The sequence below is a fragment of the Anomaloglossus baeobatrachus genome (genome assembly GCF_048569485.1).
Source record: "Anomaloglossus baeobatrachus isolate aAnoBae1 chromosome 9 unlocalized genomic scaffold, aAnoBae1.hap1 SUPER_9_unloc_1, whole genome shotgun sequence".
Lineage (NCBI taxonomy): Eukaryota > Metazoa > Chordata > Amphibia > Anura > Aromobatidae > Anomaloglossus > Anomaloglossus baeobatrachus.
The window spans coordinates 484,201-497,499 of NW_027441819.1; the positions used below are offsets into that span (position 1 = coordinate 484,201).

The window sequence follows — 13,299 nt, forward strand, 5'->3', positions numbered from 1 at the left end:
TAAGGAGCAATGTATTATACCGCCCGCTGTGTGAGTGTATAAGGAGCAATGTATTATACCACCCACTGTGTGACTGTATAAGGAGCGGCGTATTATACCGCCCGCTGGGCGTATTATACCGCCCGCTGTGTGACTGTATAAGGAGCGGCGTATTATACCGCCCGCTGTGTGACTGTATAAGGAGCGGCGTATAATAGCGCCCGCTGTGTGACTGTATAAGGAGCAATGTATTATACCGCCTGCTGTGTGACTGTATAAGGAGCGGTGTATTATACCGCCCACTGTGTGACTGTATAAGGAGCGGCGTATAATAGCGCCCGCTGTGTGACTGTATAAGGAGCGGTGTATTATACCACCCACTGTGTGACTGTATAAGGAGCGGTGTAGTATACCGCCCGCTGTGTGACTGTATAAGGAGCGGCGTATAATAGCGCCCCCTGTGTGACTGTATAAGGAGCAATGTATTATACCGCCCACTGTGTGACTGTATAAGGAGTGGTGTATTATACTGCCCGCTGTGTGACTGTATAAGGAGCGGCGTATTATACCGCCCGCTGTGTGAGTGTATAAGGAGCGGCGTATAATAGCGCCCGCTGTGTGAGTGTATAAGGAGCAATGTATTATACCGCCCACTGTGTGACTGTATAAGTAGCGGCGTATTATACCGCCCGCTGTGTGACTGTATAAGGAGCGGCGTATAATAGCGCCCGCTGTGTGACTGTATAAGGAGCAATGTATTATACCGCCTGCTGTGTGACTGTATAAGGAGCGGTGTATTATACCGCCCACTGTGTGACTGTATAAGGAGCGGCGTATAATAGCGCCCCCTGTGTGACTGTATAAGGAGCAATGTATTATACCGCCCGCTGTGTGACTGTATAAGGAGCGGTGTATTATACCACCCACTGTGTGACTGTATAAGGAGCAGTGTATTATACCGCCCGCTGTGTGACTGTATAAGGAGCAGCGTATAATAGCGCCCCCTGTGTGACTGTATAAGGAGCAATGTATTATACCGCCCACTGTGTGACTGTATAAGGAGTGGTGTATTATACTGCCCGCTGTGTGACTGTATAAGGAGCGGCGTATTATACCGCCCGCTGTGTGAGTGTATAAGGAGCGGCGTATAATAGCGCCCGCTGTGTGAGTGTATAAGGAGCAATGTATTATACCGCCCACTGTGTGACTGTATAAGGAGCGGCGTATTATACCGCCCGCTGTGTGAGTGTATAAGGAGCGGCGTATAATAGCGCCCGCTGTGTGAGTGTATAAGGAGCGGCGTATTATACCGCCCGCTGTGTGACTGTATAAGAAGCGGCGTATAATTGCTCCTTATACACTCACACAGCGGGCGCTATTATACGCCGCTTCTTATACAGTCACACAGCGGGCGGTATAATACGCCGCTCCTTATACAGTCACACAGCGGGCGGTATAATACATTGCTCCTTATACACTCACACAGCGGGCGCTATTATACGCCGCTTCTTATACAGTCACACAGCGGGCGGTATAATACGCTGCTGCTTATACAGTCACACAGCGGGCAGTATAATACGCCGCTCCTTATACAGTCACACAGTGGGCGGTATAATACATTTCTCCTTATACACTCACACAGCGGGCGCTATTATACGCCGCTTCTTATACAGTCACACAGCGGGCGGTATAATACGCTGCTGCTTATACAGTCACACAGCGGGCGGTATAATACGCCGCTCCTTATACAGTCACACAGTGGGCGGTATAATACATTGCTCCTTATACACTCACACAGCGGGCGCTATGTATTATACCGCCCACTGTGTGACTGTATAAGGAGCGGCGTATTATACCGCCCGCTGTGTGACTGTATAAGCAGCAGCGTATTATACCGCCCGCTGTGTGACTGTATAAGAAGCGGCGTATAATAGCGCCCGCTGTGTGAGTGTATAAGGAGCAATGTATTATACCGCCCACTGTGTGACTGTATAAGGAGCGGCGTATTATACTGCCCGCTGTGTGACTGTATAAGGAGCGGCGTATTATACTGCCCGCTGTGTGACTGTATAAGGAGCGGCGTATTATACTGCCCGCTGTGTGACTGTATAAGCAGCAGCGTATTATACCGTCCGCTGTGTGAGTGTATAAGGAGCGGCGTATAATAGCGCCCGCTGTGTGAGTGTATAAGGAGCAATGTATTATACCGCCCACTGTGTGACTGTATAAGGAGCGGCGTATTATACCGCCCGCTGTGTGACTGTATAAGCAGCGGCGTATAATAGCGCCCGCTGTGTGAGTGTATAAGGAGTGGCATATTATATTGCCCGCTGTGTGACAGTATAGGGAGCGGCATATTATACTGCCCGCTGTGTGACGGACGGGGCTCAGGGTTATAATTAAGGTTGGTGTACGGAAGAGGGTCAGCGTTAGGCCGGAGTCACACTTGTGAGTGACTAGTGCGTAACTCACGTGAGTCTCGCATCAGCTGTCATGGCCTGCCAGCATTAACTTGAGAACGGCGGCAGCTATAGGCATAGAAGTGGTGTCTAGGTATAGTAAAGTAGCCATGCGCTACACAATGAAACCACCTATAACGCCACCTGGTGGAAAACAACGGAGTTAGCATTTTTATCTCAAAAACGGAACGAGATAGAGAAAAAAAGTGAATTATAAAGTTGTAGGGCATCATCAATTCAATACGAATCAACACCTTGCATACAGAAATGCTATGATATGAAACCCATGACCCCCCCCAAACATTGAATGCTGGTCACGCGTATGGCACTCAATTAACTTTGATGCTCAAAGTGTCCCCCGTCAGCTGCAATGCACATCTGCACTCTGTACAGCATACTGTATCTTGCTGCACGCTGTGCAATATGGTAGGTGACACGTTTGCACAAGCATCTGTAATATGTCGTCGTAGGTCCTGCGTTTCATTGCGTAGCGCATGGCTACTTTACTATACCTAGACACCACTTCTATGCCTATAGCTGCTGCCGTTCTCAAGTTAATGGCGGTGGACAGGATATGGGTGGACACACTGTAGAAAGTTAAATGGAAAAAAAAAAAGGGATAGACATAGAAAAGTACTAAACCCGCGGTCGCAGGGATGGTGCCATTCTTTTATAGAGGGCAGCACTCCAATTGAAAATGGAACAATCCTACATTAGCTGTATCTTCCAGCATTGAACAATCATTATATTTCAGAATCTGTACTTAATAGATATCAGCCACTCCCACATACCTCCAATTGGTGACCTCAGATGAGGGCTGGTCAATGGGACGCAGCGCCAGTCCCAAAATTTATGGGATGCCCAATTTTAAAGGTGTCTGCCCCCTGGTGGAAGACAATTGATGTTATATTTCCTATAATGATTTTACCTTTCCATAGATATGAAACATGGCATAGAAAATCTCATCCATCCAGCTGATAAGACTTTGCCACAGGCCACATATATGTAATAAGGAGACAAGCTTTAAGGCGATTGTGCCCTACTCCAGTCTCCTGCTGAACCCCAATATACAAGTGGGGGAAATGCATTGAGTAATGGAGAAATTGTTTGATATTTGTTTATGAATATTCATCCACGGCGATCTCACCTGAAGATATTTTGAGATGTAAACAATTGCTATTCTTGCTTTATTTAAGAGCTGGTTTCAAGATGGAAGGTATTTTGCATATACTTCGCTAGTTAGTTCCAACTTGTTCTCATCAGACCAGGGAGTTTAGGGATATTGTATAGGGACGGCCGCCGTGGAATGGGGGCACCACTTGAACCCTAGGGTGCTAAATTCCATTGATAGGTAGGAATTGATCTCCCCTTAGGGAACAGTTAGTCCCCCACTTCCTCCTATCAAGGAGTTTCATTGGCTTGACCAGATTTTTATCGGTCATATAATTGTTATTGTGTGTATTAACATGGTGTTTGTAAGGCATAGGTGGTATAATGTTTATGAACTAATAAAGGATTATTTTAATGAAATTATTCAAGGGTTATGTTCTGTTAGCTCTCACACAAAGGGGTTGTAGCTGAACAGGGGTCAGATGGTACAAAGCTGGATATGTCTTTCATTTCCAAATTATGAGCCATGTTTTCATAGACTGGTCCTCTTTTACTATCACAGTATGACACCTCCCCCTTTTAGTGATGGCATAGGAGACTGATTTACAGATCTTCTCCCAAGCCCATCTCCCTGCACAACCTCTCTGGATCCCACAATACTCTTTCCTTCTTGCACTTGGGCTTCTCCGCGAGGTCCATCTGTGACGCCCTGGCAAAACCAGGTTGTTACAGAAACTGCACAAATCCACCAGGTGCAGGCCTCCATCCTCCTTGGCATACCAACACAACACCACACACAGGTAACACCAGCCACAAAAGCCTAGTCACCCCCCCCCAGGACAATAGGGACACACCAGTGGGCGGGACCAGGAGGATGGGAATGCCCACCTAGGGGTCCTGAGGTGCAGGAGAGGGAATGAGTCTAGTCTGTGTCAGGAAGAGGATATAAGAGCAGTGTGGAGTGACAGCAGAGTCAGGGGTCAGAGCCCCTAGACTACCGGACTACTGACTAGGTGGCAGACGGCAGAGCAGGGCCACAGGCGACGGAGATCCGGTTGCGGGAGACCTTAAGTGGACTGGGGCAGGGTTGTAGCCCGCCGGTGCCGACAGCGGGGATCCGGTCTGGAGGCCGCGCACAGTCGGGGTACCGGGACCCCAGGGCAAGGACCACTTCAAGCACCTTACCGATTAGCCAGCAGGGGACAAGGTTCCAGACTTTGTCCCATGATTAGCCCAGAGAGCGAAACGGAAGCCCAACGAGGGGGCTAGGGTGTCCGCCAGAGCCCACAGAGATCTCACGGGTCAGATTTTGCGGGCAACGGCTCCCACCGTACACAAAACACGGGGAACGGACTTCTTCCGTTTTATGCGGGTTATGTCACCACACAAGAATCTACAAGTGCAGGAGGAAGGGCCCCTGACCTGTCAGCCTGTGTGTGGGACCAAGCACACCCCTCCAGAGGCTCCCGGCATCCGGCCTTGGTTTACCACCTGGACTTTGTGTGATTTATTACCACAGTGAGTACACCGGTACCATCCAGTCCATACCTAAAGACTGCTCCCTGCAACCCCTCACCATCCTTAGGACCCCGAGAATACACCTCCCCTAACCATAGAGGGGATTCCACCTTGCTGTCCCACTCCATCAGCCCCGGGCGTCCCATACCAAGGCAGCAGTGGTGTCACCAACCCTCACCGCAACCCACGGGAGGCGTCACTGACAAACTCTACCCCTGTAAATACCCCTTTTTGGTTATTGTGGGCGACGGGCCGCCGCCCGAGCCCCGGATCCGGCTGCCACTCGAGCTTCAGCCACGATCCCGGATCCGAGCGCCTCGGGTAGCCTTCCCTGACGTGGTCAGTCACCCTTTGGCCCGCGACACATCAACGCCTCTAGATGGACATTTGTGTGTAGTGCCTCCTAAAACTTCTGGCTAGATGTAGCCAGAAGCGACGTTAAACAGCTCCCACCTCACAGGAGCCTGTATTCCCATTGGATGATGAGGGTCCAGAAGGCAGCGCATCGCCTGTGTTCTGGGCACTCTGACTGCGGGTGACAGCAGCTATATAGGCTGTCTCCCTGGGGGATAACGAAGGGAATTTTGTTACTTACCGTAAATTCCTTTTCTTCTAGCTCCTATTGGGAGACCCAGACGATTGGGTGTATAGCTACTGCCTCCGGAGGCCACACAAAGCATTACACTAAAAAGTGTAAGGCCCCTCCCCTTCTGGCTATACACCCCCAGTGGGATCACTGGCTCACCAGTTTTAGTGCAAAAGCAAGAAGGAGGAAAGCCAATAACTGGTTTAAACAAATTCACTCCGAGTAACATCGGAGAACTGAAAAACCGTTCAACATGAACAACATGTGTACCCGAAAAAACCCAAAAATCCCGAAGGACAACAGGGCGGGTGCTGGGTCTCCCAATAGGAGCTAGAAGAAAAGGAATTTACGGTAAGTAACAAAATTCCCTTCTTCTTCGGCGCTCCATTGGGAGACCCAGACGATTGGGACGTCCAAAAGCTGTCCCTGGGTGGGTAAAGAAATACCTTATGTTAGAGCTGCGAAAACAGCCCTCCCCTACGGGGAGGCAACTGCCGCCTGCAGGACTCTTCTACCTAGGCTGGCGTCCGCCGAAGCATAGGTATGCACCTGATAATGTTTGGTGAAAGTGTGCAGACTCGACCAGGTAGCTGCCTGGCACACCTGTTGAGCCGTAGCCTGGTGTCGCAATGCCCAGGACGCACCCACGGCTCTGGTAGAATGGGCCTTCAGCCCTGATGGAACCGGAAGCCCAGCAGAACGGTAGGCTTCAAGAATTGGTTCTTTGATCCATCGAGCCAGGGCGGCCTTAGAAGCCTGCGACCCTTTGCGCTTACCAGCGACAAGGACAAAGAGTGCATCCGAACGGCGCAGGGGCGCCGTGCGGGAAATGTAGATTCTGAGTGCTCTCACCAGATCTAACAAATGTAAATCCTTCTCATACCGATGAACTGCATGAGGACAAAACGAAGGCAAAGGGATATCCTGATTAAGATGAAAAGAGGATACCACCTTCGGGAGAAACTCCTGAATGGGGCGCAGCACTACCTTGTCCTGGTGGAAGACCAGGAAGGGAGTCTTGGATGACAGCGCTGCCAGCTCAGACACTCTCCGAAGAGATGTGATCGCTACCAGAAAAGCCACTTTCTGGGATAGTCTAGAAAGTGAAACCTCCCTCAGAGGCTCGAAGGGCGGCTTCTGGAGGGCAACTAGTACCCTGTTCAGATCCCATGGATCTAACGGCCGCTTGTACGGGGGTACGATATGGCAAACCCCCTGTAGGAACGTGCGCACCTTAGGAAGGCGTGCCAAACGCCTCTGAAAAAAGACGGATAGCGCCGATACCTGACCTTTAAGGGAGCCGAGCGCCAAACCTTTTTCTAACCCAGATTGCAGGAAAGAAAGAAAGGTAGGCAATGCAAATGGCCAGGGAGACACTCCCTGAGCAGAGCACCAGGATAAGAATATCCTCCACGTTCTGTGGTTCTTAGCGGACGTGGGCTTCCTAGCCTGTCTCATGGTGGCAACGACCCCGTGGAATAATCCTGAAGACGCTAGGATCCAGGACTCAATGGCCACACAGTCAGGTTCAGGGCCGCAGAATTCCGATGGAAAAACGGCCCTTGGGACAGTAAGTCTGGTCGGTCTGGTAGTGCCCACGGTTGGCCGACCGTGAGCTGCCACAGATCCGGATACCACGCCCTCCTCGGCCAGTCTGGGGCGACGAGTATGACGCGGCTGCAATCGGATCTGATCTTGCGTAGCACTCTGGGCAAGAGTGCCAGAGGTGGAAACACATAAGGGAGCCGGAACTGCGACCAATCTTGCACTAGGGCGTCTGCCGCCAGCGCTCTTTGATCGCGAGACCGTGCCATGAAGGTTGGGACCTTGTTGTTGTGCCGGGACGCCATTAGGTCGACGTCCGGCCTTCCCCAGCGGCGACAGATTTCCTGAAAACACGTCCGGGTGAAGGGACCATTCCCCTGCGTCCATGCCCTGGCGACTGAGGAAGTCTGCTTCCCAGTTTTCTACGCCGGGGATGTGAACTGCGGATATGGTGGAGGCCGTGGCTTCCACCCACATCAGAATCCGCCGGACTTCCTGGAAGGCTTGCCGACTGCGTGTCCCTCCTTGGTGATTGATGTATGCCACCGCTGTGGAGTTGTCCGACTGAATTCGGATCTGCTTTCCTTCCAGCCACTGCTGGAAGGCTAGTAGGGCAAGATACACTGCTCTGATTACGAGAACATTGATCTGAAGGGTGGACTCCTGCTGAGTCCACGTACCCTGAGCCTTGTGGTGGAGAAAAACTGCTCCCCACCCTGACAGACTCGCGTCTGTCGTGACCACCGCCCAAGACGGTGGTAGGAAGGATCTTCCCTGTGATAATGAGGTGGGAAGAAGCCACCATTGCAGAGAGTCCTTGCCGTCTGTGAAAGGGATACTTTCCTGTTCAGGGATGTTGACTTCCCGTCCCATTGGCGGAGAATGTCCCATTGAAGTGGACGCAGATGAAACTGCGCAAACGGAACCGCCTCCATTGCCGCCACCATCTTCCCGAGGAAGTGCATGAGGCGTCTTAAGGAGTGCGACTGACCTGGAAGGAGAGTCTGCACCCCAGTCTGTAGTGACCGCTGCTTGTCCAGCGGAAGCTTCACTATCGCTGAGAGGGTATGAAACTCCATGCCAAGATACGTTAGTGATTGGGTCGTGACAGGTTTGACTTTGAGAAGTTGATGATCCACCCGAACGTCTGGAGAGTCTCCAGCGCAACATTCAGGCTGAGTTGGCATGCCTCTTGAGAGGGTGCCTTGACAAGTAGATCGTCCAAGTAAGGGATCACAGAGTGTCCCTGTGAGTGCAAGACTGCTACCACTGCCGTCATGACCTTGGCGAACACCCGTGGGGCTGTCGCCAGCCCGAATGGCAGAGCTACGAACTGAAGATGGTCGTTTCCTATCACGAAACGTAGAAAAACATTGGTGCTCTGTAGCAATCGGCACGTGGAGATAAGCATCTTTGATGTCTATTGATGCTAGGAAATTTCCTTGAGACATTGAGGCAATGACGGAGCGGAGGGTATCATCCGGAACCGCCTGGCCTCCACGTGCTTGTTGAGCAGTTTTAGGTCCAGAACGGAACGGAAAGAGCCATCCTTTTTTGGCACCACAACCAGATTGGAGGAAAACCGTGTCTTGTTCCTGAAGAGGAACCGGGATTACCACTCCTTCTGCCTGCAGAAGAGCATCTGCTCGGTGGGGAGGTGGGGACGTTCTGAAGAATCGAGTCGGAGGACGAGAACAGAACTCTGTCCTGTGCACGTGGGCACACTGTCCCTCACCCACCGGTCTGTGACCTGTGGCAGCTAAATGTCGCCAAAGGCGAGCGAGTCTGCCATCAACCGCGGATGCGGAGAGATGAGAGAGCTGAGAGTCATGAGGAGACCGCCTTGGTAGCGGTTCCTCCGGCTGCCTTCCTTGGGCGTGATTGAGCCCGGCCGGAAGCTGAGCCCCTCTGAGGCTTTTCAGCCCTTTTGGACGAGGACAATTGGGACCTGCCCGAGCCTGGGAAGGACCGAAACCTCGACTGTCCTTCCAGGACAGCATTAATAGGGTAAGTCGCAATGCAGACATTGCGAGGTTACGGACGCCCCTGCGGCACATATGTACATGTGCTCAAGACCAGCTGCGCAAGAACAGCTGAAAAGCTTAGGGTGCCCATACGGCTGTGAATGCCGGAGCAACCGACACGCCGATAGCCTCATAGACAGATTTCAACCAGAGTCCATCTGTCTGTCAATGGCATCTTTAAGTGAAGTCCCATCTCCACTGCAACTGTGGCTCTAGCCGCAAGCCTGGAGATTGGAGAATCCACCTTTGGACCCTGGGTCCAACGCTTGACCACGTCAGGGGGAAAGGGATAACGTGTATCCTTAATACGTTTGGAGAAAACGCTTATCTGGGAAGCGTGGTGTTCCTGGACTGCTTCTCTGAAGTCAGCGTGGCCAGAACAATACTCAATATACGTTTGAGCTACTGAAATGGGACTTCTCCTGCTGTGAAGCTGACTCCTCCGCTGGGGGAGCTGAGGGAGAAAAGATCCAACTTTCCATTGATGGACGCTATAGGATCATTCCTTATGGCGTCACCATCCGGTGTATCCGGAGTGAGAGCGGTGTCAGGATCAAAGTCCTGATGAGCTACGTCTGCCTCATCATACAGAGAGTCTTCCTGGGACCCCCCCGGAGCACCGATTTTATTCCAAATGAGGGTGGCCAGGGAGCAATGATCCAGATTGCCCATGGCCTGTCCGGACTGCAAGTCTCTATCCCATTGCAACTCCGTCCCTGTCCTTGGACAGGGTTGAGAGGTGGTTCCTTTGGCCACGTCAAGTAGAGACCCCGGCTGACCAAGTGTTACAGGGGAGCATTGCACACAGTGGGGTTCAGTGCCGTGGAACAGTATCACATGCAGTAAAAACAGCATCGAAAGCCTGTGTTGCTTATATGCTGCTGCCGACTAGCCATCTTGTATAGAGCCAAGAATGGCGACCGTACAGTGCAATGTATAGCATACAAGCATAAAGTACAAATGAACACTGCAGCACATGCAATACAAGCAGCATAGAAAGCCTGCTTTTCTGCTGCTGTAGACTAGCCATCTAGGGGAATATAGCCCAGAATAGCGACCATACAGTGCAATGTATAGCATACAAGCATAAGTACAAATGAACACTGCAACACCTGCAATACAAGCAGCATAGAAAAAAACCTGTGCCTCAGCACCCTTGCTTTTCTGCTGCTGTAGTCTAGCCATTCTATGGCGAATATAGCCAAGACTAGCGACCGTACAGTGCAGTGTATAGCATACAAGCATAAATACACATGAACACTTCAGTACGTGCAATACAAGCAGCATAGAAAGCCTGTGCCTTAGCACCCCTGCTTTCCTGCTGCTGATGTGTCGCCATCTAAGAGGGCATATAGCCAAAAATAGCGACCTATGCAGTGTAAGCATAAAATACAAATGGACAACTGCGGTATTTAGTGTCAGCACTTCAGGTGCCGCTTACCGCCCGCCTATAAGCGGGTGTGTGGTCGCCCTAGTCCTGTGCCTGGTTGCCCAGAGTCCGTTCTCTCAGCTCGGACTGCAGTAATGGCTGCCGGCGTCCTTCTCCAGCTCGTGTGAGTAGGGGCGGGCCGTGGGCGTGCCCCAAGTCAGAGCGGGAAACCGGCGTCCCACAGTGTCCAGTGAGAGGGCTGGAGCATGTAAATAAGGCTCCAGCCCTCGGCGCTGCTGATTGTACAGCGTCTCTCCCCTACCCTGATTGACAGGGTGGGGGCGGGAACGAAGCGGAGCTAGGCCGCAAAAGCCGGGGACTGGATTTATAAGCGCCGCCGCCGTAAAAGCGCGGTCGGCGCTAAGTCCCCGGCGCACTACAAGTCCCAGCCGCGCCGCCGCTCCCGGAGCGTCCGGCGCGGTAGTTCCCAATACATAAAGTCACTCAGCTAGGCTGCAGTGACTGTAACCCTTTACTGTCCCCGGCGCACTAGCACACCCAGCAAGTCTGGAGTGTGCTGTGCCTGTGTGTACGGGGACACAGAGTACCTGAATGGTGCAGGGCCATGTCCCTGAACGGTACCCAGCTCCGTATCCAGCAGGTTCAATGGGTCTGTGGATGGAGCCCGGCCTCAGGGCTTTGGGGCCGGTAAGATCCCACTTCCTCAGAGCCCCTCAGGGGGATGGGGAAGGAAAACAGCATGTGGGCTCCAGCCTCCGTACCAGCAATAGGTACCTCAACCTTACAAACCGCAAGCGAGGTGAGAAGGGAGCATGCTGGGGGCCCCATATGGGCCCTCTTTTCTTCCATCCGATATAGTCAGCAGCTACTGCTGACTAAACAGTGGAGCTATGCGTGGATGTCTGACCTCCTTCGCACAAAGCCGAAAACTGGTGAGCCAGTGATCCCACTGGGGGTGTATAGCCAGAAGGGGAGGGGCCTTACACTTTTTAGTGTAATGCTTTGTGTGGCCTCCGGAGGCAGTGCTATACACCCAATCGTCTGGGTCTCCCAATGGAGCGCCGAAGAAAACACTTTCCCATCATCCCGACAGGCTGTAGATAACACTTTCATATTCTCCTGTAATATCCCATTAGCAGTGCTAATCCTGGATCGGTTACCACTGGCCATGTCACAGTCCAGAGTGACACTGACTAGCTGCATGTGACCACGTTCCTCATGGTCCTTATGCCTGTCCCCGTCACCCTTAGCACTGATTTGTACTCCTTTGAGGGGACCTCAATCACCTCATGACATGGCCGAGTTCTCCTGTACAGTGAAACACATCATCATGTACAACATTAACCAAATTACCAACAGACACAGACATTTAGGGTAAGGCAGATTCCCTGTAGAGAGGACGTCCCATGCTATCAGGCCAGCAGTCACAAATATGGCGAGACCCCAAACAAACTGATCCTTGTTCATGGGAACACTGTTGCTCTACTGATGCCCTACCTGCAATCATACAGAGGGTTAATATTTCTGTTTTTGAGCCCTAACATAGTATATATTTTTGTCTTTAACATCCGATATATTGAATGGCTATGTATGATGTATAGTCATTAGTCCTGTTTATTCACTCCTGAAGAACCCTAGACAAATAGGGGGAAACGCGTTGGATGGTTTCCTCCAATTTTTGGTAGGACTAAGTTACAAGTATATACAGTGAGGGCCAGAAATATTTGGACAGTGATACAAGTTTTGTTATTTTAGCTGTTTACAAAAACATGTTCAGAAATACAATTATATATATAATATGGGCTGAAAGTGCACACTCCCAGCTGCAATATGAGAGTTTTCACATCCAAATCGGAGAAAGGGTTTAGGAATCATAGCTCTGTAATGCATAGCCTCCTCTTTTTCAAGGGACCAAAAGTAATTGGACAAGGGACTCTAAGGGCTGCAATTAACTCTGAAGGCGTCTCCCTCGTTAACCTGTAATCAATGAAGTAGTTAAAAGGTCTGGGGTTGATTACAGGTGTGTGGTTTTGCATTTGGAAGTTGTTGCTATGACCAGACAACATGCGGTCTAAGGAACTCTCAATTGAGGTGAAGCAGAACATCCTGAGGCTGAAAAAAAAGAAAAAAATATAGCAGACATGCTTGGAGTAGCAAAATCAACAGTCGGGTACATTCTGAGAAAAAAGGAATTGACTGGTGAGCTTGGGAACTCAAAAAGGCCTGGGCGTCCACGGATGACAACAGTGGTGGATGATCGCCGCATACTTTCTTTGGTGAAGAAGAACCCGTTCACAACATCAACTGAAGTCCAGAACACTCTCAGTGAAGTAGGTGTATCTGTCTCTAAGTCAACAGTAAAGAGAAGACTCCATGAAAGTAAATACAAAGGGTTCACATCTAGATGCAAACCATTCATCAATTCCAAAAATAGACAGGCCAGAGTTACATTTGCTGAAAAACACCTAATGAAGCCAGCTCAGTTCTGGAAAAGTATTCTATGGACAGATGAGACAAAGATCAACCTGTACCAGAATGATGGGAAGAAAAAAGTTTGGAGAAGAAAGGGAACGGCACATGATCCAAGGCACACCACATCCTCTGTAAAACATGGTGGAGGCAACGTGATGGCATGGGCATGCATGGCTTTCAATGGCACTGGGTCACTTGTGTTTATTGATGACATAA

General features: G+C 50.8%; 1 protein-coding gene across 1 annotated transcript in view; it reads left to right on the plus strand.

The window, feature by feature from the left end:
• LOC142259445 (sulfotransferase 1 family member D1-like) overlaps positions 1-13,299 on the plus strand; it is a 39,115-nt gene that overhangs the window by 8,825 nt on the left and 16,991 nt on the right. The gene's annotated exons all lie outside the window — the stretch shown is intronic.